The sequence below is a fragment of the Bubalus kerabau genome, chromosome 21, assembly GCF_029407905.1.
Source record: "Bubalus kerabau isolate K-KA32 ecotype Philippines breed swamp buffalo chromosome 21, PCC_UOA_SB_1v2, whole genome shotgun sequence".
Taxonomy (NCBI): Eukaryota; Metazoa; Chordata; class Mammalia; order Artiodactyla; family Bovidae; genus Bubalus; species Bubalus kerabau.
In genome coordinates this window covers 9234512-9260041 of record NC_073644.1, presented here as the reverse complement: position 1 = coordinate 9260041, position 25530 = coordinate 9234512, and the positions used below count along the sequence as shown (strand labels likewise).

Below are 25530 nucleotides of genomic sequence, written 5' to 3'. Positions count from 1 at the left end.
ATAGATGCATGTGGTGTTACTTTATAAAACTACAAAATTTTAAAACAGTTGAATCATTCAAGCCTAAAAGAAGCCATGTACTAACTAGACTCTCAGCACTTCGTCATCACATCTGGAGAAGGGGCTTAAGTCATAGGAAATAATTCAGATGATATAGAAATCTGACTTGGTATAAAACAGAATGATTTCATTTGAGGCAGAAAATTCTCCTACAGAGTCTGCTGTTAAAATCTATCACACGTCATTTAAGCACTCTGCCTAAGGAGTTATTTTCCAGAGCACCTCCAAGGAAGCTATGAGACTGTAAAGTTCATTTATGTAGAGTTTATTGTATTTTTACAGAAAAAAAATATGAAAAATCACTGGAGACTAGAAAATAAAAAAAGAAAAAAAAAAAAAGAAAGAAAAAGGCAAATGAACCAGAACCATAATTTGTGCATTCTGGCTCCCCAGGGTGGCTTGAGAAGCAGTTTTCTCTACCTGAAATACTCTGAGTAGCTACCTAGATTTGATAAGGAAAACCACTCTTAGGTCCAAGTGAACAGTGTTTCAATCCTGGTAACTGGAGATTTATTATACAACATTATGGTGTCTTTGGGGCTTCTCTGGTGGCCCAGATGGCAAAGAATCTGCCTACAATACAGGAGACCTGGGTGGGGAAGATCCCCTGGAGAAGTGATTGGTAACCCACTCTAGTATTCTTGCCTGGAAAATTCCAAGGACAGAAGAGCCTCGTGGGCTACAGTCCATGGGGTGTCAAAGAATCAGACACAACCCAGTGACTAATTTTCTCTTTTATTTTTTTAGGGTGTCTTTGAGCATAAGCAAAGGGAGAGTATATTCAGACACTTTACGTGTCTATAAAAAGATACTTTTGTGAAACTCAAGAATTTTGGTTTATGGTGGGATGACATTAAACTTAATGCCCTAAACCCCCAAAGCTGGTATTCCCGATCATTTCCCAACTGCAAGTGTTGCTTGAAAATGAGTTTGGAGGATGGTGCCTTCTCTGTGTCTTCTGTCTTCCAAATTTCCCAATAATCCCTCTCATTGGCAGACTCTGACCTGGAATTTTACTGGCAATAATATACTGGGAGATGTTCTTCCTGGTTTTTTCCCTGAGGAGCCAAAGAGACTCTCAATAGGTGTGTTTTGAAAGCTCAGGTAAACCTAGCCTAACCATTGTGTTGCTAAGTCTACACCCATAGATGACATTCTAAAGAAATTTAAACTGCTGGGCAATTAAAAATTCCATTCTGCGTCTGCCTACCACAAAGCACGTTTTTCTCATAAAACCAAATTTGTACTCCTCCAAGTCATAGTATCTTCCTGTGAGTCAACATTCTTTTTCTGGCTCAGCTACATGCTCTCTTTTGAATATCCAGCAATCTTCAGCAGTGCTTTACAGAAAAGACTAGAGGAAGGTGATTAGGAAAACTGATTAAAATACAGTGTGGCTTCAATATGCTATCTACCTATAAATAAATATTTGTATTTATATGTGTGCACATAACTGTATGTGCCTGGAGGCATGTGTGTCTGGATAAAGAGAGAAAAACACACATAATGACTGCAATTCGGGAGTTCTCATATCTGAAACTTCCCTCGTGGTGATAGTTGGTTGGTGTATCTTATTTTCTCTCTACAGTCAATATTCCTTTAGTTTCAGAAAGTCATTCAGTGGACAATATTTCACCATTCTGCAGACTGACCTCCGAACTTTTGCTCCTGAAGTCTACGTCCTTCTTGTTCCTACCTGTGTTAGTTTGTTGAGTCTAGCAAAATTTATAGTTAAAGTCTTGTAGCAAAATTTATAGTTAAGTATAGGGGTATCATGGTGGCTCAGATGGTAAAGTGTCTGCCTACAATGTGGGAGACCTGAGTTCAATCCCTTGGTCAGGAAGATCCTCTGAAGAAGGAAATGGCAACCCACTCCAGTACTCTTGCCTGGAAAGTCTCATGGACGGAGGAGCGTGCTAGGCTACAGTCCCTGGGGTCACAAAGAGTCAGACACGACTGAGCAACTTCACTAGTGAATTTACTAGTGAACTATAAGGGTATCATAAGAACCCCACTCCTCTTCTTAATGATAAAATCAAGCACTTCAGTCTATACCATAATCCCTCTCATTTTTACTTTTGATAAAACAGCATGAGGAGCCCAAAGGGTCAGTTAGCCGCGTTATCTTCTAAGGCAACCATATTATTTTGTGACCCCCGACCAAAGCATTGCTCCTCTGGTCACCAGGTGGCTAGCCCAGCAAATCAAGATAAAAGTAACATTTTTGCAAGTGGGAAATGAGGGTTTGTTACAATGAAAGGAGCTATCCCTCCACCCTTTAGTGCAAGGCCACGTTCTCAGACTATGGGGAAAATGGCCCTGTACGTGGATCTCAGGGAGAAAGCATATACATCATCTTATAAGTCAACTCCTGAGACCTGCAAGTTGTCATCAGCGCGTGGTGAATGGATCAGGGGTGACATGATTTAGGAGAAGGCTATATTAAATGTCCAAGAGGAAGGGCTATCATGAGATGAGTTGTGAGTTGAGATAAATAAAATGGACACATTGGAGCCCAGAGAGAAAACAGAGGGAAAATAGGGAAGGGATTGTGTCTTGGACAACGGATATCTGGGGAGAGGAAAGGCAGGAGATTATGGTAGGTTTGTTGGATGAAACTGATGTTTCTGTTCAGTGCCTGTTTACTGCAGGTGGGGACACCCTGTAGTCAGACACTAGCTTTTCATTCCTGATTATGTTCACACTCATAAGTGGACCATAAACCCAGACATTCCACCATTTAATTTTCCCCAGTGCATAAATACATAATAGAAATTTCCAATGAAATATCATAACTATTTCACAAAAAAATACACTCCCCCTTTCACAGCTAGAAATAGTCTCTCTTAAAGCAAAGAGATCTAAAGTCAGGCAGTAGGACAGTCTTCTATTCTACACGGACGGAAGGGCCTTTTAACAACTGCAATTTATATTTAAGGAATTCAAAAATACTAAAATCTAAGTGAAGGTTTTCTGACTGAATCATAATCATTTTAAAGGGGAAATATAGAAATTCTCTATTACAGCATTCTGAGTATATTAGTGAACATAGTATATCATATACAAAAATGAATCAGAAATAAAATGCAGAAAATTTCTCCTTAATTTATGAGGTTGATCTAAGTTTTTAAAGGACTCTACTGAGATGCTGTACTTATTAAGTGACATAAATGAGACTTGACTTCTATCACTGTAATATTTCAGAATACATAAAATTGGCAAAGTTATTTTAAATTTATATACATGTATATCAGCATATATATATATGTGTGTGTGTGTGTGTGTGTATGCTAAGTCACTTCAGTTGTGTCTGACTCTTTGCAACCCCATAGACAGTAGCCCGCCAGACTCCTCTGTCCATGGGGATTCTCCAGGCAATAAAACTGGAGTGGGTTGCTGTGCACACACACACACATACACACACACACACACACACACACACACACACGCACACGCATATGTGTCATTCTGGATACCATTTTTAAGCCAATAAATTAGTTTCACATCCAATTTTGTTTAAAATGTTTAGTTTCAAATTCAACATTGATCTTAGTGTATTTTAAGGAGAGGAACATATTGTGAGACATTTTTAAAACTCATCAATTGTGGAGAAATATCATCTTAAAGTCAACTGGTTGGCCTGAAATGGTATGACCCTTCCTAGAACAAAGAAACTGGCAGGACAAGTAACTCAATAGGAGAAACTTATATAGAAGCCTTCTTTCTCTCTTCATCTCAACATGAACACATACCAACAAAACAGTGCAGATGTTAGGTAAAAATCTCTGCCTTCTTGTAAGGGGTACAAAGACTATTATTCTGCCATGCAGATACAGCCAACTCTGTCGGTAAACTAGAGAGCTTAATTTTCCTACAAAACAGTATCTAAATAAAAGCTAAGCTTAACAAAAATAGGGTAAGTACAAGTCACCTTAGATACCATGTCCCTTTCTATCCTAGAAATCTACACTTTGGAGTAGTAAGAATTATTTTTTTAACTACTAAAATTGCCTAATGATATTACTCTTTTTTAAGGCAATGTGATTGTGGCCACTCTAATTAGTGATGCTCATTTTGTGTATCCAGTTAATTTATTCTCTTACAAGAATACTGTTCAAGTGGTTCCCAGGAGGACACTGCTGGACTCCGATGGCCAGGTGGGGGTAAAAACAGAGCTGGTCTGTGTGTAAGGCTGCAAGAGATCTCCTCACCTTTCTCATCTTTCTCAAGATAGAGAAGCATACATAGAAGTGTATATAGTATAGAAAATCAGCCAAGACCTACTCTATAGCACAGAGAACTACAGTCAGTATTTTGTGATAACTTATAAGGCTACTCACTCCAGTATTATTGGGCTTCCCTGGTGGCTCAGATGGTGAGGAATCTGCCTGCAATGCAGGAGACCTGGGTTCAACCCCTGGGTTGGGAAGATCCCCTGGAAGAGGGCATGGCAACCACTCCAGTATTTTTTCCTGAAAAATCACCATGGACAGAGGAGCCTGGTAGGCTCTAGTCCAGGGAGTCGCAAAGATTCGGACATGACTGAGCAAATAAGCACATGAGAGAAAATAGTCTCTAAACGCAAACTATGCTGCAGTCCATGGGGTGTCAAAGAGTTGGACACAATTGACTGAACAACAATATATGTTGTGTATATATATGTGTGTGTGTGTGTGTGTGTGTGTATATACACACACACATGACTGAATCACTTTGCTGTACACCTGAAACACAATGTTGTAAATTAACTACACTTCAGTAAAAGGAAAGCAACAGTAACTATGTAAATTAGTCTTTCAAAAAGTTAATTCTGCCGACTGACAGCATTTAGCTATCTGAAAAGTGTAAGACAATTGATTGTGCGTGTTTCATGTGTGCTCAGTCATGTCCAACTTTTTTTTTTTAATTTTATTTTATTTTTAAACTTTACAATATTGTATTGGTTTTGCCAAACATCGAAATGAATCCGCCACAGGTATACCTGTGCTCCCCATCCTGAACCCTCCTCCCTCCTCCCTCCCCATACCCTCCCTCTGGGTCGTCCCAGTGCACCAGCCCCAAGCATCCAGTATCGTGCATCGAACCTGGACTGGCGACTCGTTTCATACATGATATTATACATGTTTCAATGCCATTCTCCCAAATCTCCCCACCCTCTCCCTCTCCCGCAGAGTCCATAAGACTGATCTATACATCAGTGTCTCTTTTGCTATCTCGTACACAGGGTTATTGTGACTCTGTGGACTGTAGCCCCCCAGGCTTCTCTGTCCATGGCATTCTCCAGGCAAGAACACCAGAGTGGGTTGCCATTTCCTCCAACAGGGGATTGTCCCAAGCCAGGGACTGAACCTCCGTCTCCTGCATTGGCAGGTAGATTCTTTACCACTGAGCCATTACAGAGCAGTTATTCAAGAAAAAGTTTCCATTAATTTCTTTTCATTATTTAGTATATTTTTATTGTGGTAAAAACACAGAGAATGCCACCACTATATCCAAAATTTCTCATGATGTCAAAGTGAAACTCTTGCCCTATAAATAAGAACTCTCCATTCCTCCCACCGTCAACCCATGACAACTTCTAATCTATTTCTATGAATTTGTATATTATTGACATTTCATCTATGTGGACTCACAAAATATTTATCTTTTTGTGTCTGTCATATTTCACTTAGCATAATGTTTTCAAGGTTCATTGGTTATGTATATCTCAGAAATTCATTGCTTTTTATGGCTGAACTAGTCTATTCTATGTAAATGTCACATTTTGTTTAATCATTATCTGCTGATGGCCATTTGGGTTTTTCTACCTTTGGGTTATTGTGAATAACGCTGTTGTAAATGTTGGCGTATATGTGTGTGTTAGCATCCGTGTTTTCAATAATTTGTCTATGTATCTAAAAGTCAATTTGCTGAGTCATATGATAACTCTATATTTAACTTGAAGAACTGCCAAACTGCTTTCCACAATTTCTGTACCATTTTTACCATTTCATTTTCATGAATGCTCAAAATTCCTATAAGAGGCATAAAATTAAGACAAAACCAATCCTAGTTCTTAATGTTTTGTTATTAGAATTAACAACATAATACATATGGGGTTGAGCTACCTCAGGATTGATAAAATGATGTCATTATTGACAGAAATCTACGATTTGGTTATTTTCACGACAGCATAAAGAGTTAAAAAGAGTGAATCATAGCCAATTTCCTTGCTGGAGCATACTTACACATTTACAGAAAAGAGAGAAAGAAAAGAATAAACTAGAGATGCAATGGTTATTCTAGTAGAATATTTCCTGTAGTAAATACTTCATTATCTTTTTCTAGAAGAAAAATTAGATTTGGCACGTAAGTGTTTAAATGTGTGTGCAGAATTCAAAACAACAGAACAGAAAAATTGAATCCAATACAGAAGGGGCATGAAAAACTTATTAAAATGTAAAAAGAGAGCAATGTCAGATAGGAAAATGCCTGTTATTTCTAGTGAAATAGACCAATGTCTAAAAATACGCACAGAAACACAGTTAACTCACAATTAATCTTAAGTTACATTCAGGAAAAACATTTCATAAATATTCTGCATGACTCATAACTCCTCACACACCTGTAACTTTCACAAACTGAGGAGATTATTGAAATTCAACTCATTTGGCATTTTAAGACAAAACTCAATGATAGGTTGTGAAGTCACACCTTCATAGTGACATGCTCACACATGAAGACTAGAGATATAGTGAATTGTTCCTTCAGCAGCATGAAAATTTGAATTTGCAAACTCTTCAAGAAATCCCTATTTTAGAACCTCCCAAATGTACATACACATGTAAGTACACATATACACACATATGTATTACATACATATGCATATATGTATATACACATACATATAAGTACACATATACACATAATACATGCATGTGTGTATATATATATACACACACACACACAATACACATATACATATATACACACATCCAAGAGATGCTAGAGAAACAGGTTCTTAGTCTTTTAGTCTTTGCTTCTGGGGTGATAGATCCAGTTCTAAGTGACAGAGAGCCATAGATGAATGTCTCTTGTAACCACTTCAGTCATCTTGCAAAGGCTCTGTCTGAATCACTGTGCAGAAAACCATCTACTCCCCAAATGCATTCAACCAGATGGAATTCTACTACGATTTGACTGAACATGTTCTTCAGAAGGCAGAACTGATTAAATATATCATGTTTTTTGACATCAGAAAAGGCTTTCTACCCAGTGGACCATGTTGGGGTGGGGGGGACCTATTTCATATAAAGTCTTGATCTAAATAAGTGTCAAAAATGCAATAAAATCTCCACCAAAAGAAATGGTGGCGATAAATAGAGATTTCTTTCTTTTCTGGCCAGGTCAATATTGTAAATGGTGAAAATAAAATATGGTGGTTTTTCCTTGCTATGGGAGCTTTTCAGCTTTATAATACTGGAATTGGGCCTTTGTGCACCTGTTTAGAAAAACCTTTGTTCTCACTCTACATGTTAAATGTATAATTTGCAGATGGTTGTTTTTGATTTGATCTCTATTTCACATCAGGAAATGGGACATTTACTAAATCAAAAATATTAGACAAGTATTCTTGACCTGCTCTGATTTTTCCATATTCTCCTATTATTGAGTTGATTCTAACTTATGATTACAGTTGCCACTGCATTCAAGATCAATATTAACAACCATAATTTACTGTTAAATTTTTTTCACCTTGTCAGCCTGGTGTCACTCAGTATCTCAAAGGATAATGCATGCTTTCTCCCTAAACCGTCATTTCTTTCTTTCTTGCGCTTGTTTGTACAATTATTTTTCCAACTGTTTCATATTCTTTATTGGTAATATACAAGTAGTCCCAGCTTCTGCTAATATTGCCTTATACGAGAACAAGAAATTAAAAACAGCTGATGATTTTTTAAAAGAGTCTTTCCTAACTCAAATATAAAATTCCTTGTTCATTTCTCTAAAATAACCTTCCTTTTTCTCCCTATCCTGTTATTTACCTGAGGCCAGAGTTTTACCAATTGTTCTTCTGGTTCTGTTGCTTATACCTCCTTCCAGCCTACAAAACCATTAACATGTTTATAATCCTAAAATTATAATATATCCAAATAGTGAAGGACAGGGAACCTGGCATGCTGCAGTCCATGGGGTCACAAAGAGCTGGGCATGACTTAGCAACTGAACAACAATGCTGTATCGTACTAAAACTCTTCGAACAGTTTCACAGATTTCTACAGGATTAATCTTTAAAAAATACCATCTGATTCTCTATTTCCTGTTCCCCTATTACACTCCTTTGTTATAAATCCTCTTTAAAACAAGTTAGTTTCCTTCCTAAAAGTCATATATACACAGTCAGTCCAAATTATTCACTCCTCTCTTTCTAACCAGGCTGTTCTCCCATATAACTTCCCATGTCTCATCTGCAAAAAAACTCCTTTGAATTTCTATAGTATGAACCATTTACCCTATTATTTTGGTGGTTACTCATTTATCTTTTCACATAAAATTATTGTCATATCAAAAATTGTGTTTTCATAGCTTCAATTGTGTCTTGGACTGTTTCTCTTTCAATTAGCACTAAACAGTTTGATAACAAGTTCATGTGTGTATAGTTGAGCTCCTAAACTGAATTTAGGTATGAATTCACTGCATGGCAGTGACCAAAACCAGACTGACACTGAGAGGAAAAATGCATGCCCTACTTTTTCTCTAAAGCAGAATCATTCTTCCATATATGAGAGTTGGGATAGAAAATATTAACTCTTAAAGCAGATTTACTAACTCATATGGAACATGCTTCCATGGGGAGGCCTTCGAAATCCCCAAAATAGCACATTCATAACATCCCTTCACAAATATCCTTGCAGTCTCAACAGACATTTTTGAGCCTCTTATTGCATCTTAGTGCCTGAAAGATTCACAAGCCGTGTGGAAATGTGTTTGAAAACTTCCTGATATACTGTTTCTGCTTGGTATAGACTTTGATGACATTATAAGAACTGTATTATATTAGCTTGATACAGTAATAACAAAATACAATGCTAATGCAACTTGATGAATGAGCACTAAACTCCCCGTATTGTATTAACAGTAAATTAAGGAGACTATAAAACAACAATACAATGTGATGGATGAGATCCATGTTATTATCCACACTTAGGTGTAGAAAAAGAAAGTGCTTTCGCGTGTTGTACTTTAAGGAGACTTATGTTACATGGTATCACTGTATCAAAGTGTACTTGTGATTGTTGATTTTCCCCTTTGTACACTGATTAGTTAGCCTGAAGTTATGGTAAATGAACCTATATTGCCTACTTCTCTTTTAAAATGGCATAGATAGGCGTGAAAGTGAAGTCGCTCAGTCATGTCCGACTCTTTGTGACCCCATGGACTGCAGCCTACCAGGCTCCTCCGTCCATGGGATTCTCCAGGCAAGAATACTGGAGTGGGTTGCCTTTTCCTTCTCCAGTGGATCTTCCCAACCCAGGGATCGAACCCAGGTCTCCCACATTGCAGGCAGACACTTTAACCTCTGAGCCACCAGCGTACTCCATTGCTATTTAAGATGCCTTCCTGGGATAGATTTTGGGGGCTCTCACCTCTAGCCTTGCTTCCTACCACCATTCACAATTTCTTACAATTCTGTTAACTGGTAAGAAGGTTTCTTGGCAACATTGAAGTCTCAGTCGTCTGTGTCAGAAAACTCAAAGAGATGACTGTCTTAGCAAATTTTGTTTGAGTCAAAATGAGTAAAAATAAACCTCATAGAATCATTTATCTTTCCAACTCCAATCAGCTATTCTTTCTGAGTTTCTCTTAAATTGAAAATATCCCACAGACACTTAATTTCAAAGGCCTCATCTCAATCTTTGACTTAGCCCTTTTCCACTACCCATAGACTCAATTATTTTCTGATAACCTTGTAGTTTGTTGTTCTCCTTCAGTTGCTAAGTTGTGTCTGACTCTGTGACGCTATGGGCTGGAGCATGCCAGGCTTCCCTGTCCTTCGCTATCTGCTGATGTTTGCTCAAATTCATGTCCACTGAATTGGTGAGGCTATCCAACCATCTCATCCTCTGCCACCCTCTTCTTCTTTTAACCTTGTGAAAGTCCAAGTTTCTCAGTCATGTCTGACTCTTTGTGACCCATGGAACCTCCAGGCCAGAATACTGGAGTGGGTAGCCTTTCCCTTCTCCAGGGGATCTTCCCAACCCAGGGATCAAATCCAGGTTTCCCACATCACAGGTGGATTCTTTACCAACTGAACCACAAGGGAAGCCCAAGAATACTGGCGTGGGTAGCCTATCCTTTCTCCAGCAGATCTTTCTGACCAGGAATCAAACCAAGGTCTCCTGCACTGCAGGCGGGTTCTTTACCAACTGAGTTATCAGGGAAACCCTTTTAACCTTGTAATACCTTTCAAATTTATCTTTCTGTCTAATTGCAAATTATTGTACTTATTTTTCAGTCCCCTAATTACGGCCTTGAAAATGTGTTCCCTACATCCACTTCCTGTCCAATCAAACATTCTTTTCCCAAATTAGTATCTTTTAAACAGCTTTAAGTATAATTGATATAAAGAAACTGCACACATTCAGCATGTACAGTTTGATTTGGACATGCCTGGAAACTGATGAGGAAACCATCTTTATCAACACTTAATTTTTTTAATAATAGCCCTCCTGAGGTTAAGATGATACCTCATTTTAGTTTTGATTTGTGTTTCCTTGATGATTAATGATATTGAGAAGCATCTTTTCATATACCTGGTGGTCATTTGCATGTCCTCTTTGGAAAGGGATCAGTTCAAGTCCCTTCTTCAAATTTAAAATTGAGTTATTCTTGCTTTTGAGTGATAGGAGTTCCTTAGATATTATGGAAAATTTAATTCCTTATAATATAATATATATAATATACATATAAATTATATATTATATTATTTGCAAATATTAACTTCCCATTCTGTTGTCTGTTTCCTTTGTGGTGCAGAAGCTTTTCAGTTTACTGCAGCCCTGCTTGTCTATATTTGCTGTTGTTGCTTGTTCTTTTTGTGTCCTATCAAACAAATCATTGCCAAGATCAGTTTGTCTAGGTGTTCTACAGTTTTGGCTTACTGAATGGTGAAAACTTGATAGCATTTGTCCTCTAAGATCAAGAGTAAAACAATGATGCCCACTCCTGCCACTGATGTTCTAGACAGTATTAGAAGCCCTAGCCAGAACAGTTGGACAAAAAAAAAAAAAAAAAAGAAATAAAGCCCATCCACATCAGAAAGGAAGAAGTGAAATTACCTCTCTTAGCAGGAGACATGGTCCTAGATGCAGAAACACCTAGAGAGCCCACAAAAAAATTGTTAGAACTAATGAACTCAGTAATGCTGCAAGACACAAAATATCAGATAAAAATCAGTTACATTTCTACCTGCCATATTTACCTTTAAATGTGTATTTGTGATATGGTCACATTATTGCTCAACTACTGAGTGGATTCATTTGATCACCAAGTCAGGTACAAACGATAGGTCCCAAGACTCAACATCCTCCACAATATTGCCCAGATCATATTTCAGGAATTTTTTTTTCTTTTTAACTTTCTTAAAGCATTATTCAGACAATTTTTAAAAGTTGTTTGTAATATATAACCTATTTTTTCATGTTATCACCTACAATTTAAAAGACTTTCCCTAACAGTTTTCACCTCTGGAAATTCTAGTTAACCTTCAAGCCTCATTCAAATAGCCAGTTTTTAACTCTCCCTCTTTCACAGGCTGCTGCTGCTGCTAAGTCGCCTCAGCTGTGTCCAAATCTGTGCGACCCCATAGCCGGCAGCCCACCAGGCTCCCCCGTCCCTGGGATTCTCCAGGCAAGAACACTGGAGTGGGTTTCCATTTCCTTCTCCAATGCATGAAAGTGAAAAGTGAAAGGGAAGTCGCTCAGTCATGTCCTAACATACTATAAATGTTTCTTTTGTCACTTAGAATGTTCTTTCTCATCTTCTTCCTGTTTGTTTACTTGTCTTAGTGATATCTGTTGGTATTGTCAGCTACCAAATTTTAAATTCTTTAATGGTAAGTGTTCTAAGAGCCTGACAATCAGCTTTTTGGATTGTAATGTAAGTACCTGGCATCAAGCCTCTGATCACCTAGGCTTCCACTTTCAAGACATCCATCTCCAAAAAACACTTTATCAGCTACACAACTCCATAAAAGCCAGGATGCCCCACCCATGAAGTTCTTTTTCTTTAAGAAAGTCCAGGTTGACTTAGACAAACTGACCATTTGATTGACGGCGTGCTGTACCCTTTTGAGCTTTAATTCTTTTTTTTTTTTAATTTTATTTTATTTTTAAACTTTACATAACTGTATTAGTTTTGCCAAATATCAAAATGAATCCGCCACAGGTATACATGTGTTCCCCATCCTGAACCCTCCTCCCTCCTCCCTCCCCATTCCATCCCTCTGGGTCGTCCCAGTGCACCAGCCCCAAGCATCCAGTATCGTGCATCGAACCTGGACTGGCAACTCGTTTCATACATGATATTTTACATGTTTCAATGCCAATGTTTTAAATTCACCAATGGCAACTGAATCCATGAAGCCCCAGACAACCCACCCTTAACCCCAACTGACATGGAACCCCAAGTCTTCTCTTTTATTGTATCACTGATGTACTAAAATTGTTGTTGTAAATATCATCAACATACAAACTCAGGTTGTTTCTCCCGGGCAAGATTAGCTAACAAACTCTACACCACCTGCTCAGAGAATTACAAACCAGAGGCATCCTGACCACCTAAACTGCAATTACGAAATGCCACAAAATGGTTAATCCCAAGTTCTTTATTCTTCCCCTTTAAAAGAACTTTCAACGGAAACACCAAGTTGGAATGTATCTGAGGCTCCCTGACATCCTGCAAAAAACCCTCGCTTTGCTGCAGTCACCCACTGTCAGAGTTCGGCTTTCAGTGCACAGACAGTGGAACCCTTGCTTTAAAAGAGTATCTTTTTTTAAATTTTTAAATATTTAAAGGGAGGATAATTGCTTTACAATGTTGTGTTAGGCTCTGTCCTATATCCACATGAACCATAGATATTATGTTCTTGCCTCTTGAACCTCTCTCCCACCTCCTACCCCATCCCACCCTCCGCTAGGTTATCACAGAGCACAGAGTTGAATTCCCTGTGTTACAAGCAATGTCCCACTATCTGTCTATTAATATTTTACATATGGTAATGTATATATTTCAATGCTACTCTCTCAATTTGACCCACCCTCTTTTGCCCTACTGTGTCTATAAGTCTTTTCTCTATATCTAAGTCTCCATTTCTGCCCTGCCAATAGGTTAATCATACCATTTCCCTAGATTTTATGTGTATGCATTAATATACGATATTTGTTTTTATCTTTCTGATTTACTTCATTCTATATAGCAGGCTCTGGGTTCATCTACCTCACTAGAACTAACTCAAATCATTCCTTTTTGTGGTTGAGTAGTATTCCATTGTATATCACTACCACAACTTCTTCATCTATTCATCTGGGGACAGACATCTAGGTTGATGGCATGTCCTGGCTATTGTGAATAGTACTGCAGTGAAGACTGGGGTACATATGTCTTTTGAAATTATGGTTTTCTTAGAGTATATGCCCGGAATTAGGATTACTGGGTCATATGGGACTTAATTAAATTTAGAAGTTTTTGCACAGTCAAGGAAACCATAAACAAGATGAGAAAACAGCCTTCAGAATGGGAGAAAATAATTGCAAATGAAACAACTGACAAAGGATTAATATCCAAACTATACCAGCAGCTCATGAATCTCAATATCAGAAAAACAAATAACCCAGTCAAAAAAAATGGGCAGAAGACCTAAGCAGGCATTTTCCCAAAGAAGACATACATATGGCTAATAAACACATGAAAAAATGCTCAACATCACTTATTATTAAGGAAATGCAAATCAAACCTATTAGGAGGTATCACTTTCCACTGGTCAGAATGGCCATCATCAATATATATATATATATATACAAATGCTGGAGAGGATGTGGAGAAAAGGGAACCCTCTTGCACTGTTGGTAGGAATGTACATTGATACAGCCACTATTGAGAACAGTTCAGAGGTTTCTTAAGAACCTAAGAATAGAACTACCATATGACCCAGCAATCCCACTCCCATACCCTGAGAAAACCATAATTACAAAAGACCCTGTGTACCCCAATATTCATTACAGCACTATTTGCAATAGCCAAGACAGGAAGCAACCTAAACATCCTTTGATAAAGAATGGATAAAGATGATTCAGTACACATATACAGTGAATATTACTCAGCCATTAAAATGAACAAAATTGGGTCATTTGTAGAGATGTGGATGAACCTAGAGTCTGTCATACAGTGTGAAGTGAGTCAGAATGAGGAAAAAGTAGCATATATTAATGTGCATGGAATCTAGAAAAATGGTACAGATGGACCCATTTGCAGGGCAGGAAGAGAGATGCAGATGTAGAGAACAGACAGGGGGTCCCAGTGGGGCAGGGGAGGTTGGATGAATTAGGAGAACAGCATTGACGCACATACATGACCGGCCTTCCAGATGGCAAAGAACCTGCCTGCCAATGCAGGAGACACAGAGGTGCAGGTTCAATCCCTGGGTCAGGAAGATCCCCTGGAAGAGGGCATGGCAAACCACTCCAGTATTCTTGCCTAGAGAAGCCCATGGACAGAAGAACTTGGCAGGCTACAATCCATAGGGTCGCAAAGAGTCGGCATGACTGAAGTGACTTAGCACGCACGCACCCATGCATATATGTACTACCATGTGTGAAATAGACAGCTAGTGGGAAGCTGCTGTATAACACAGGGAGCTCAGCTTGGTGCTCTGTAATGACACAAAGGGGTGGGACGGGGGGTAGGCTCACGATGGAGGGTGTATATACATATATGTATATGTATACATATAGCTGATTCACATTGTTGTGCAGCAGAAACTAATCTTTAAAAAGCCAATATGTGGTCCCACCATTTATCATTTTCCCTCTACCATAGACATACATGCCTTTATCATGAGGATGGCTCCTTTGACCAGAATTTCATAAGAGAGACATGTGTACCTTATCTACAGCCAATCCACAGCTGATAGGTAGCGTGATTAATGAAATAAACCTGTGTTTTGCTAAACTCTTGGGATTTGTGAATTGACACCCCAACACCCCCTGGCAAAAAAAGAAGTGATGCAGACCATTATAAAGTGAGTCTAATTTGGTCATGAAATCTACTCTCAAAACACCATGGATTTATTAATTTCTTACAGAAATACAGGCTTGATCCACTTATGCTCAGTGAACAGAACAAATCAGTGTAACCATTTTTCCCTGGAAGTCAACCATTGAATCTATAATGGCTTAAGAACCTCAGATCTATTTCCACAGACTCTTACAGACTCCTCTCATTTTGCTCTAGCTAACTTCTTGAGAGAATTTTTTTTTAATGAATCATAATAATCTAGTCAATGATGAACCTGATAATGGTGTAATTTTCCCCTTCCTCTCAACCTGAGTATTTCTTATGACAGCAGCTTTATTGAAAATATTTCCATCATGGAAGTTTTTCTTCTTGCATGACGACTCACTTAATTGTGCTTAGAATAACCTGACAGTGAATTCATTGTCAGATGACACCTTCCAGATGTGTCGTTACTGTGAGAATTTTCCACTCACCCCACAGTTTCACAGTCCAAGGAAGGATGGTTATATGTTTGGAGTCCAGAAATAGTTATATCATTTTGCTTATTCCAAACAGCTTCACATCCCATGGATGGTATTTGTTAAATTGTGTATTTATTACATAATTGGAAAATAGAAGCCTGCAACTATGCCTGTATCAAATGTTGGCATGTTGTAAAAATATGTTTAGAACATCTTTCTCACTCCTTTTGCTTTTCCTATAAGCCATTTTGTTTCCAGGTTTTCCTGCATTACACTCAGGCTTTCCCTGTGTTTGCAAAAATTTGTCTTTTTAAAATATCAGTTCATGTCTGTAAACGGTGCTGCTGTGAACATTCAGGTGCATATACCTTTTTGAACTATGGTTTATTCTACTTAGTGCACTGCAGTGACCTGAATAGTAAGGAAAACCAAAAGGGAGGGGATAGATATATATGTGTGTGTGAAGTCAGGAAAACCAAAAGGGAGGGGATAGATATATATGTGTGTGTGAAGTCACTCAGTCATGTCCGACTCTTTGCGACCCCATGGACTGTAGCCCGCCAGGCTCCTCTGTCCGTGGGATTCTCCAGGCAAGAATACTGGAGTGGGTTGCCATTTCCTTCTCCAATGCATGCAAGTGAAAAGTGGAAGTGAAGTCGCTCAGTCGTGTCAGACTCCTAGCAACTCCATGGACTGCAGCCCACCAGGCTCCTCCGCCCATGGGATTTTCCAGGCGAGAGTACTGGAGTGGGGTGCCATTGCCTTCTCCCTATCAAGTATAACTCTCCACAATCAAGAGAAGTTCATGTGCAGGACATCTGAATGCCCCCTTACTTGAGCCCTATCACTTTGGCTCAGCATCACACAGAGCCTGTGTCAGTCTGCCCTCCCCTTCTCTCTTCTCTAACTCCCACAGAAGGAGAGGAGAAAGGCAAGTTCCACCCCTGGCTATCCTCTAGGAAGCTGTGGCTTTAATATTAGCTTTTGTTCAGGATACAAAAGTTATTATTAATTTCAGAGATATGAGTGAAAACAATATCTGTGGATTTGTTTGAAAATCAATAGGTTCCCTGCAAGGTGTACATCTGGTGAGTCAAACGGTAAAGAGTCTGCCTGCAATGCAGGAGACGCAAGTTTGATCCCTAGATTGGAAAGATCCCCTGGAGAAAGGGCATGGCAACCCATTCCAGTATTCCTGCCTGGAGAATCCCATGGACAGATGAGCCTGGCAAACTACAGTCCATGGGGTCGCAAAGAGTAGGACATGACTGAGCAACTAACACACACACAGAAACACACACAAACAAGTTGCACCATATTAATCAAAACATTAGTGCATGCCTCATCTTGAGTCCAGGCTTCCCAAATGGTGCTTGTGGTAAAGAATCCACCTGCCAATGCAGGAGACGCAAGAGATGTGGGTTTGATTCCTGGGTTGGGAAGGTCTCCTGGAGAAGGAAATGGCTACCCATTCCAGTGTTCCTGCCTGGAGAGTTCCATGGACAGAGGAGCCTAGAGGGCTACAGTCCATGGGGTCACAAAGAGTCACACATGACTGAAACGACTTAGTATGCACACAGGCATCTTGAGTCCACCAAGATGCCCTGACTTCATGAAGGAACCACTGATGCTGGATGATTTGATGGATTCAAACACAAACTTCTGGCACAATGCCAAGCCCTGGCTACCCTGTCTTTGACTTTAGCATCTTACTGAAATCCTACTTCTTGCTTTTTCTTTTGTTTTTATTTTCTGAATGGGTCTTCTCTCTTCTTTTTTTCTCTGGCATATTTAAACAAAATATTTTCCTGAAACAAGTTGCAGACCAAATGTACTGTTTCTAGAGTTTTGTGATTAGTATACAAGTTGTTATTGAAAATTTTGAGGAATAGGTGGAACAGAAAAGTACATCATTCCCTGAAAGAATGTATACATTTCTGCTGCTGCTGCTGCTAAGTCGCTTCAGTCATGTCTGACTCTGTGCGACCCCATAGACGGAAGCCCACCAGGCTCCCCCGTCCTTGGGATCCTCCAGGCAAGAACACTGGAGTGGGTTGCCATTTCCTTCTCCAATGCATGAAAGTGAAAAGTGAAAGTTAAGTCACTCAATCATGTCCGACTCTTAGAGACCCCATGGACTGCAGCCTATCGGCTCCTCCATCCATGGGATTTTCCAGGCAAGAGTACTGGAGTGGGGTGCCATTGCCTTCTCCATACATTTCTAGAAATGTATATAGATTTAAAATTTGTGTACACACATGTAAATATATGTATATATTGTTGCTTTTTAAATCTTGGACACAAAGAGCTGTGTCCAACTCTTTGAAACCCCATGGACTGCAAAACACCAGGCTCCTCTGTCCTTCATTATCGCCCCGAGTTTTCTCAGATTCATGTCCATTAAGTCAGTGATGCTATCTAACCATCTTATCCTCTGTTGCCCCTTCTCCTTTTGCCTTCAATTTTTACCAATATTAGGTCTTTTCCTATGAGTTGGATCTTTGCATCAGGTAACCAAAGTACTGGAATTTCAGCTTCAGTCCTTCCAATAAATATTCAGGGTTGATTTCCATTAGCATTGGCTGTTTTGATATCCCTGCTGTCCAAGGGATCCTTAAGAATATTCTCTAGCACCAAAATTCAAAAACATCAATTCTTTGGCACTCAGCCTTCTTTTTTGATATTAAGTTAGAGGATAAAATAGGAAAAGGAGTACTTCAAGGCTGTATATTATCATCCTGATTATTTAACTTATATTCAGAGAACATCATGAGAAACGCTGGGCTGGATGAAGCACAAGCTGGAATCAAGATTGCCGGGAGAAATATCAATAACCTCAGATATGCAGATGACACCACCCTTATGGCAGAAAGTGAAGAACTAAAGAGCCTCTTGATGAAAGTGAAAGAGGAGAGTAAAAAAGTTGGCTTAAAGCTCAACATTCAGAAAACAAAGATCATGGCATCCGGTCCCATCACTTCATGGCAAATAGATGGCAAAACAGTGGAAACAGTGGCTGACTTTGTTTTTGGGGCTCCAAAATTACTGCAGATGGTGATTGCAGCCATGAAATTAAAAGACGCTTACTCCTTGGAAGGAAAGTTATGACCAGCCTAGATAGCATATTGAAAAGCAGAGACATTACTTTGTCAACAAAGGTCCGTCTAGTCAAGGCTATGGTTTTTCCAGTAGTCATGTATGGATGTGAGAGTTGGACTATAAAGAAAGCTGAGCACTGAAGAATTGATGCTTTTGAACTGTGGTATTAGAGAAGACTCTTGAGAGTCCCTTGGACTGCAAGGAGATCCAACCAGTCCATCCTAAAGGAGATCAGTCCTGAGTATTCCTTGGAAGCACTGATGTTGAAGCTGAAACTCCAATACTTTGGCCACCTGATGCGAAGAGCTGACTCATTGGAAAAGACCCTGATGCTGGGAAAGATTGAGGGCAGGAGGAGAAGGGGATGACAGGGGATGAGATGGTTGGATGGCATCACCAACTTGATGGACATGGGTTTGGGTGGACTCCAGAAGTTGGTGATGGACAGGGAGGCCTGGCGTGTTGCGGTTCATGGGGTCACAAAGAATCAGACATGACTGAGCGACTGAACTGACTGAACTGAACTAATCAGGATGATTACAATATTCTGATGGTTTCTGCCATACACAGACGTGAATCAGCCATAGGTACACATATGTCCCATGAACTCTATGAACAGTATGAAAATGTAAATATATATATTATGTGTGTTTATTTACCAGCCTCCTGTTTATTCGTTCACTTTCCACCCAACCTACCCTCCTGACTTTCGTAAGAATATTTTGTCCAAGTTCAGTTTCAGAGAATATCAAGGGAGGAATCTCGACTAGCACCCCGTACTGCCTGAAGTAAATTCTGGTAGCTGTGTTTTACAATATATGCAAATACAGATTCCCTACATTTCCTTTAGGTAAAGATCAGAGTGTACCGTACACTTTTTTTCCCTAGCCCAGATACTTTTTCTTTCCTATTTCTAAGAGTTTGGGCAAAATTATTTTGTAAGATCTTTAGTATTGTTTCCTGAATCCTCTAAATGAGAGTTAAGCCATGATAACTCAGTGAGTTGCAACCAAGTCCCTCTGGGGCTTGTGTTTCCAAATGGGCTTGGTTAAAAATAACAGCTCCATTACTAGCTAATCCATACAGAAATTGTGGGGATTTGGTGTCCAATTCAAATAATGCTGCCTATATCTGAGTCTTCTTCTGAAATGCTGGCAAATAATGAGAGATTGGAAGATTTCATCAGAGTGACAGCTGTGGACAGCCCCTTAGTTCAAATTTTCATGAATGAGACCAAAATAGAATGAATTCTTCTTCCCTGCTTTGTCTCTTGTTTTCTGGGTTGTCCCTGCGTCAGAGCCATCCTTGGAAGTGATCCCACTTCCCTGTTTATAGGGATCAATACCCAAGCTATATCCACATGTCCACAAAGGCTTACAGAAAACTGTATCCTTTCTCCAGTCTTGAAATGTTCGTCAAAATTCTGTATGCAGAACTACACGTGTTCTAAGTTTCCGCAAACTGTATATTCACTGCAAGTGTTTTTTGATGCATTTGAGTCACTCACTGAATACTCTGGATTATGGGGATGAGTGATGTAATATAAAACACAGCTTTCTTCTATCCCAGGCCACATCCCTACCATCCCCCAAGGAAATCCTCCTCATATTCTAGTCTATTGTAGCCTATCCTTCCATCTGAAGCAATTTAACAAGATTTCTTGTCATGAGAAAAGTTTCTATTTTTCTAAAAGTATCTCTGACTTCCCTGTTCCTACAGAATTAAGTTGTTCTAGCACTGATGTAATCTTCCATAGCTTTTTCCTTCCTATTTTTTTTCTTTTCATAATTCTTCAATTATATCAAAACACAAATTCAGTTCAGTTCAGTTCAGTCGCTCAGTCTTGTCTGACTTTTTGCAACCCCATGAATTGCAGCACGCCAGGCATCCCTCTCCATCACCAACTCCTGGAGTTCACTCAAATTCACGTATTGTTTTTGCTTTGGCTCCATCCCTTCATTCTTTCTGGAGTTATTTCTCCCCTGATCTCCAGTATTGTATTCAACTGAATTTCACTGGTCAACCTGCAAGATTACCAGACTGCCAATACCATTATAAGACTGCCGTACCAAGCCCCAGAGTATGGCATCCTTGGTGTTCACTGGTGATGAAAAAGCGTGGAGAATGTACGGTTACACAGAGAGCAAGTGACAGTATTGCATATGCCTTTGGCACTGATTTTCATCTTTACTGTCTCCTTAGGTTTTGCCTCCTAGACTGTTGTACCACAAGGAAACTACGCTTAAATGTATCAGCTAAAATCATTATTTCTCTCTTTTTAACTCATGTTTAAATCATGAACCCAAAACAATCAACTCTTGTATCTTCTGATAGTTATTTCTTTAAAGTCTTATGGACAGCTCTGAACAAGCCATGATCCATGTGACTCAGGTCACTAAGTGAATTGGTTCACTTCAGTGAAATGGTACCATCCCTAATCCTATTAATGAATTTCTCGGTGGGATCTAGTGAAAATTGCTCTGCTGGTGAAGATAAACACTGGTTCTTTGGTGACACTTCAGAGGCTGGCAGTTCAGGTGTGCAGCGCTCATTTCTAGGTCTGAAACGTAGAAACAGATGGCTCTGTTTCTCCTGAAGTGTACTCCCATGGATTTCAAAGATGTAGGGAAAATTTAATTCTATTTCTTTCTCATTTCCCTTTCTGTACAAAGATAAAGACAATGATTAAAATTCAAGATATCGATAGTTTTTTTCATTAAAGTATAATGATACCCTTATGACAGTTATTTCTTTTTTTTCTCAGTTGTAGTACATTAGACTTCCCTGGTGGCTCAGAGGGTAAAAAAAATCTGCCTGCAATGCAGGAAACCTGGATTTGATCCCTGGGTTGGAAAGATGCCCTGGAGAAGGGAATGGCTACCCACTCCAGTATTTTTGTCTTGAGAATCCCATAGACAGAAGGAGCCTGGTGGACTATCGCCAAGAATTGGACACGACTGAGTGACTAACACACTTCTTGTAGCACAGTACATAGAGGACAAAGAAGATTAATAATGACAGAGTGTTTTATGAACATGAAAAATTTCATACTAAAGTTTATTTCCACCTATGAAAGTTTTGATAGCCAATGAGAAGAAAATAAAGTAATTGTGATTGTCATTCCTGGCAAGAAGTACTGGGGTGTATCATAAATCTTCAGCTAACTTGAGCATAAATGCATTCATGTATATAGTTTTAGAGTTGTTCAGAATGATATTCTATAACGTGTAGTCTTTCTTAAAGAAGAAGAAAGAAAACTGAAAAAGAAAAAAAATATATTAAAAGATTTTTTTTTCATGTTAGCAATGAGGCAATTTTAACCTTAAGGAAGGTAGTTTTAATTTATATAAAATTCTTTTTTATACAGATGGATAGATTTACGTATTTTATCTGCGTCTCTATTGGTATGCCTCAAAATAAAATTGGCTTTAGGTTATTCATATTTTATGGAAATATTTATTAATCTTCATTTCATCCACCCATTTGATAAACCAGTTCTAGAAATAGTATTTTTGGTGAATAGTGATTGCTAATGTTCAGGAAAGAAATTTTTAGATGACGTTTTCTTTTACTTTCTGGCAACAGGACACTGATGGTGTAGAATTTGGTACTAAGAGTAGGGTTCTGAAAATGGACGCTACTCGGCAGGAACTAGAGGAGGACACTAAAATCACCTAACTAATTAACTAACTTAATGGGGAAGCTGGTTAGACTTGTTTTAAGGTCATACAGTACTTGGGTAAATGATAATGATTTATATACTTCAATTATTAATATTGATTTATGGGTACAGTTTACAAATGGAGATGAACAGAACTTTTGGGTCATTTAGATATTTTAATGTAAAGAAAATACAATATTGAAAGTTGGAGAATTAGTGGGAGATAAGGTTGACACAAATTTATTTTTTTTTTTAATTTTATTTTATTTTTAAATTTTACATAATTGTATTAGTTTTGCCAAATATCAAAATGAATTTGCCACATAAAGTGCAGTCTCTCTGAGCACCTTGTGCTTGGCATTCTTTGCCAGATAAATGAACCTGACCCAGGGAATATGACTGTCCCACTCAGCCTGCCCTGAGGGTCTGGGGTAAGCACAGAGAGCACTGCGGGCAGGACACTGGGTTTCCACACAGAAATTCATGTTGAAGTCAGCATTTTGGTTGGGGCTGTTAGCTAAGAATTGACTGATAGGAAAAAAAAGAAAAAGAAGAGCAAACATCTCTTACGCATTCAGTTCAGTTGCTCAGTCATGTCCAGCTCTTCGCAACGCTATGGACTGCAGCACGCCAGGCTCCCCTGTCCATCACCAACTCCCGGAGCTTTATGTGTGCTGTTTCCAAAGAAGAGGTAAACTTGTCTAATGAAAACTCCCAGCCAAAAATGAATTTCTAGGTTGTAGTGCTCCCAGTGTTCTTGCCTGGAGAATCCCAGGGACGGCGGAGCCTGGTGGGCTGCCGTCTCTGGGGTCGCAGAGTCAGACACGACTGAAGCGACTTAGCAGCAGCAGCAGCAGCAGCGCGCCCACCAAGAAAAACTGAACTGCTAAAAGCTTGTTTTAGGCTGAACTAATTCTCAGTAAACAGCTTTCCTAGTATTTATCTCTGATTTGACCATTTAGGACAGGCAAGGAGAATCTTCTCAAGTGGTGAAGCCAAGAACTATGGATGGAATATGGAGATTCAATCAGAAAACAGAAAATATGCAAATTGGTCAAGAAAAAAAAAACGGCAAAACAAAACCCCTCATCTCTTTTTTAGAGTAATCTTTATTGTTTCATTCCATTAGGAGTATTTTCTAAATCTATTATACATTTCAGATCAGGGGTTGGGAAAATATGGCCCATCGGCCAAATATGGCCTGTCTCCTGCTTTTGTAAATAAAGTTTTATTGAAACACAGTCATACACATTTACTTATTCTTTATGACTGCTTTCATGTTACAATTGCAAAGCTAAGTTTTAGTGATTGAGATCCTATAACCCACAAGCCTAAAGATATTAAATATCTGGCCCTTCCCTGGTGACTCAGATAATGTTTGTTAAGAGGTCAAGGATAAGAAACTTTTCTCTTAAGTAAATATTTTAGGCTTTTCAAGCCAAATGCAATCTCTTTTCCATAATCTTTTAACCATCTTATGTAAATGTAGGAAACATTCTTTGTTCTAGGGTTACACAAAGGGCTTCCCTGGTAGCTCAGCTGGTAAAGAATATGCCTGCAATGCAGGAGACCCTGGTTTGATTCCTGGGTTGGGAAGTTCCCCTGAAGGGATAGGCTACCCACTCCAGTATTCTTTGGTTTCCCTGGTGGCTCAGATGGTAAAGAATTCTCCTGCATTGTGGAAGACCTGGATTCAATCCCTGGGTTGGGAAGATCCCCTGCAAGAGGGTATGGCAACCCACTCCAGTATTCTTGCCTGGAGAATCCCCATGGACAGAGGTGCCTGGCAGCCTACAGTCCATGGGATCACAAAGGTTAGGACGTGACTGAGTTACAAAGCACAGCACACACACACAGAAGTCGCTCAGTTGTATCCGACTCTTTGCGACCCCATGGATTGTAGCCCACCAGGCTCCTCGGTCCGTGGGATTTTCCAGGCATGAATACTGGAGTGGGTTGCCGTTTCCTTCTCCAAGGGATCTTCCTGATCCAGGGATCGAACCCAGGTCTCCCGCATTGTAGGCAGACGCTTTACCGTCTGAGCTACAGGGCTACACAAAATCAGGCTGTAAGCAGAATTTGCCCTTGTGAGCTGTAGTTTGCTGACTCCTTGTTCTAGATGGTGCTTCCTCCTATGCTGGGGAATCAGCCAGCTCTAGAAATTGTTGCCTCAGCTGCATCATCTGGATTCTCTTCTGATGACTGCTTATCTTCCATAAGTCTTGCCTGGGCTTTTCAAGTAGTAGTTGCAAGACAGAGCGGAAGTGTCCACAGCCATGTGGCCTAGGTTCAGAGGTGGAGTGCTGAAAAGTCAGCCACGTTCTTTTGGCCAAAGCATGTTATAAGGGAAGGTGGGATTTGAGAGCCAGGAAACAGATTCCAACTCTTCATAAGAGCAGCTGTGCCTATTTAAAAATAACCATTTTTGCAACTTCTTCACTATCATGCTTATCCTATTCCCTTACTTTCACTCTACGTTGGTTAACCTATCTTTTAGGTACATACTACAGATACCTCTGGAGAAGGCAATGGCACCCCACTCCAGTACTCTTGCCTAGAAAATCCCATGGACGGAGGAGCCTGCTAGGCTGCAGTCCATGGGATCACGAAGAGTCAGACGTGACTGAGCGACTTCACTTTCACTTTCACTTTCCTGCATTGGAGAAGGAAATGGCAACCCACTCCAGTGTTCTTGCCTGGAGAATCCCAGGGACGGGGGAGCCTGGTTGGCTGCCATTTATGGGGTCGCACAGAGTCAGACACGACTGAAGCGACTTAGCAGCAACACAGATACCTCTATCAAGGTGTAATGAGAAGGACTTGAACACAAATGAGAGTTTCTGGGATTAGATCTGGATGCAATCGCAGGACAAAGATTTACCACATGGAAGACTGATAGTGCCTTTTCTACAAGCATAACAAGCATTGTTAACAGGAAGAAGAGAGTGAGTGGGTGTTTGGTATTCACTGGAGTGG

The 25530-nt window shown here is 39.5% G+C and overlaps 1 long non-coding RNA gene across 1 annotated transcript in view; it reads right to left on the bottom strand.

The window, feature by feature from the left end:
- The window catches only part of LOC129636182 (uncharacterized), a 50961-nt gene extending 27660 nt beyond the window's left edge, over nucleotides 1-23301 (bottom strand). The window contains exons 1-2 of the long non-coding RNA XR_008706745.1: nucleotides 23125-23301; nucleotides 11379-11417 (exon numbers count right to left, since the gene is read on the bottom strand). This is a non-coding gene — a long non-coding RNA (uncharacterized LOC129636182). The remainder of the gene's footprint in view (nucleotides 1-11378; nucleotides 11418-23124) is intronic.
- Between the last annotated feature and the right edge of the window lie 2229 nt (nucleotides 23302-25530).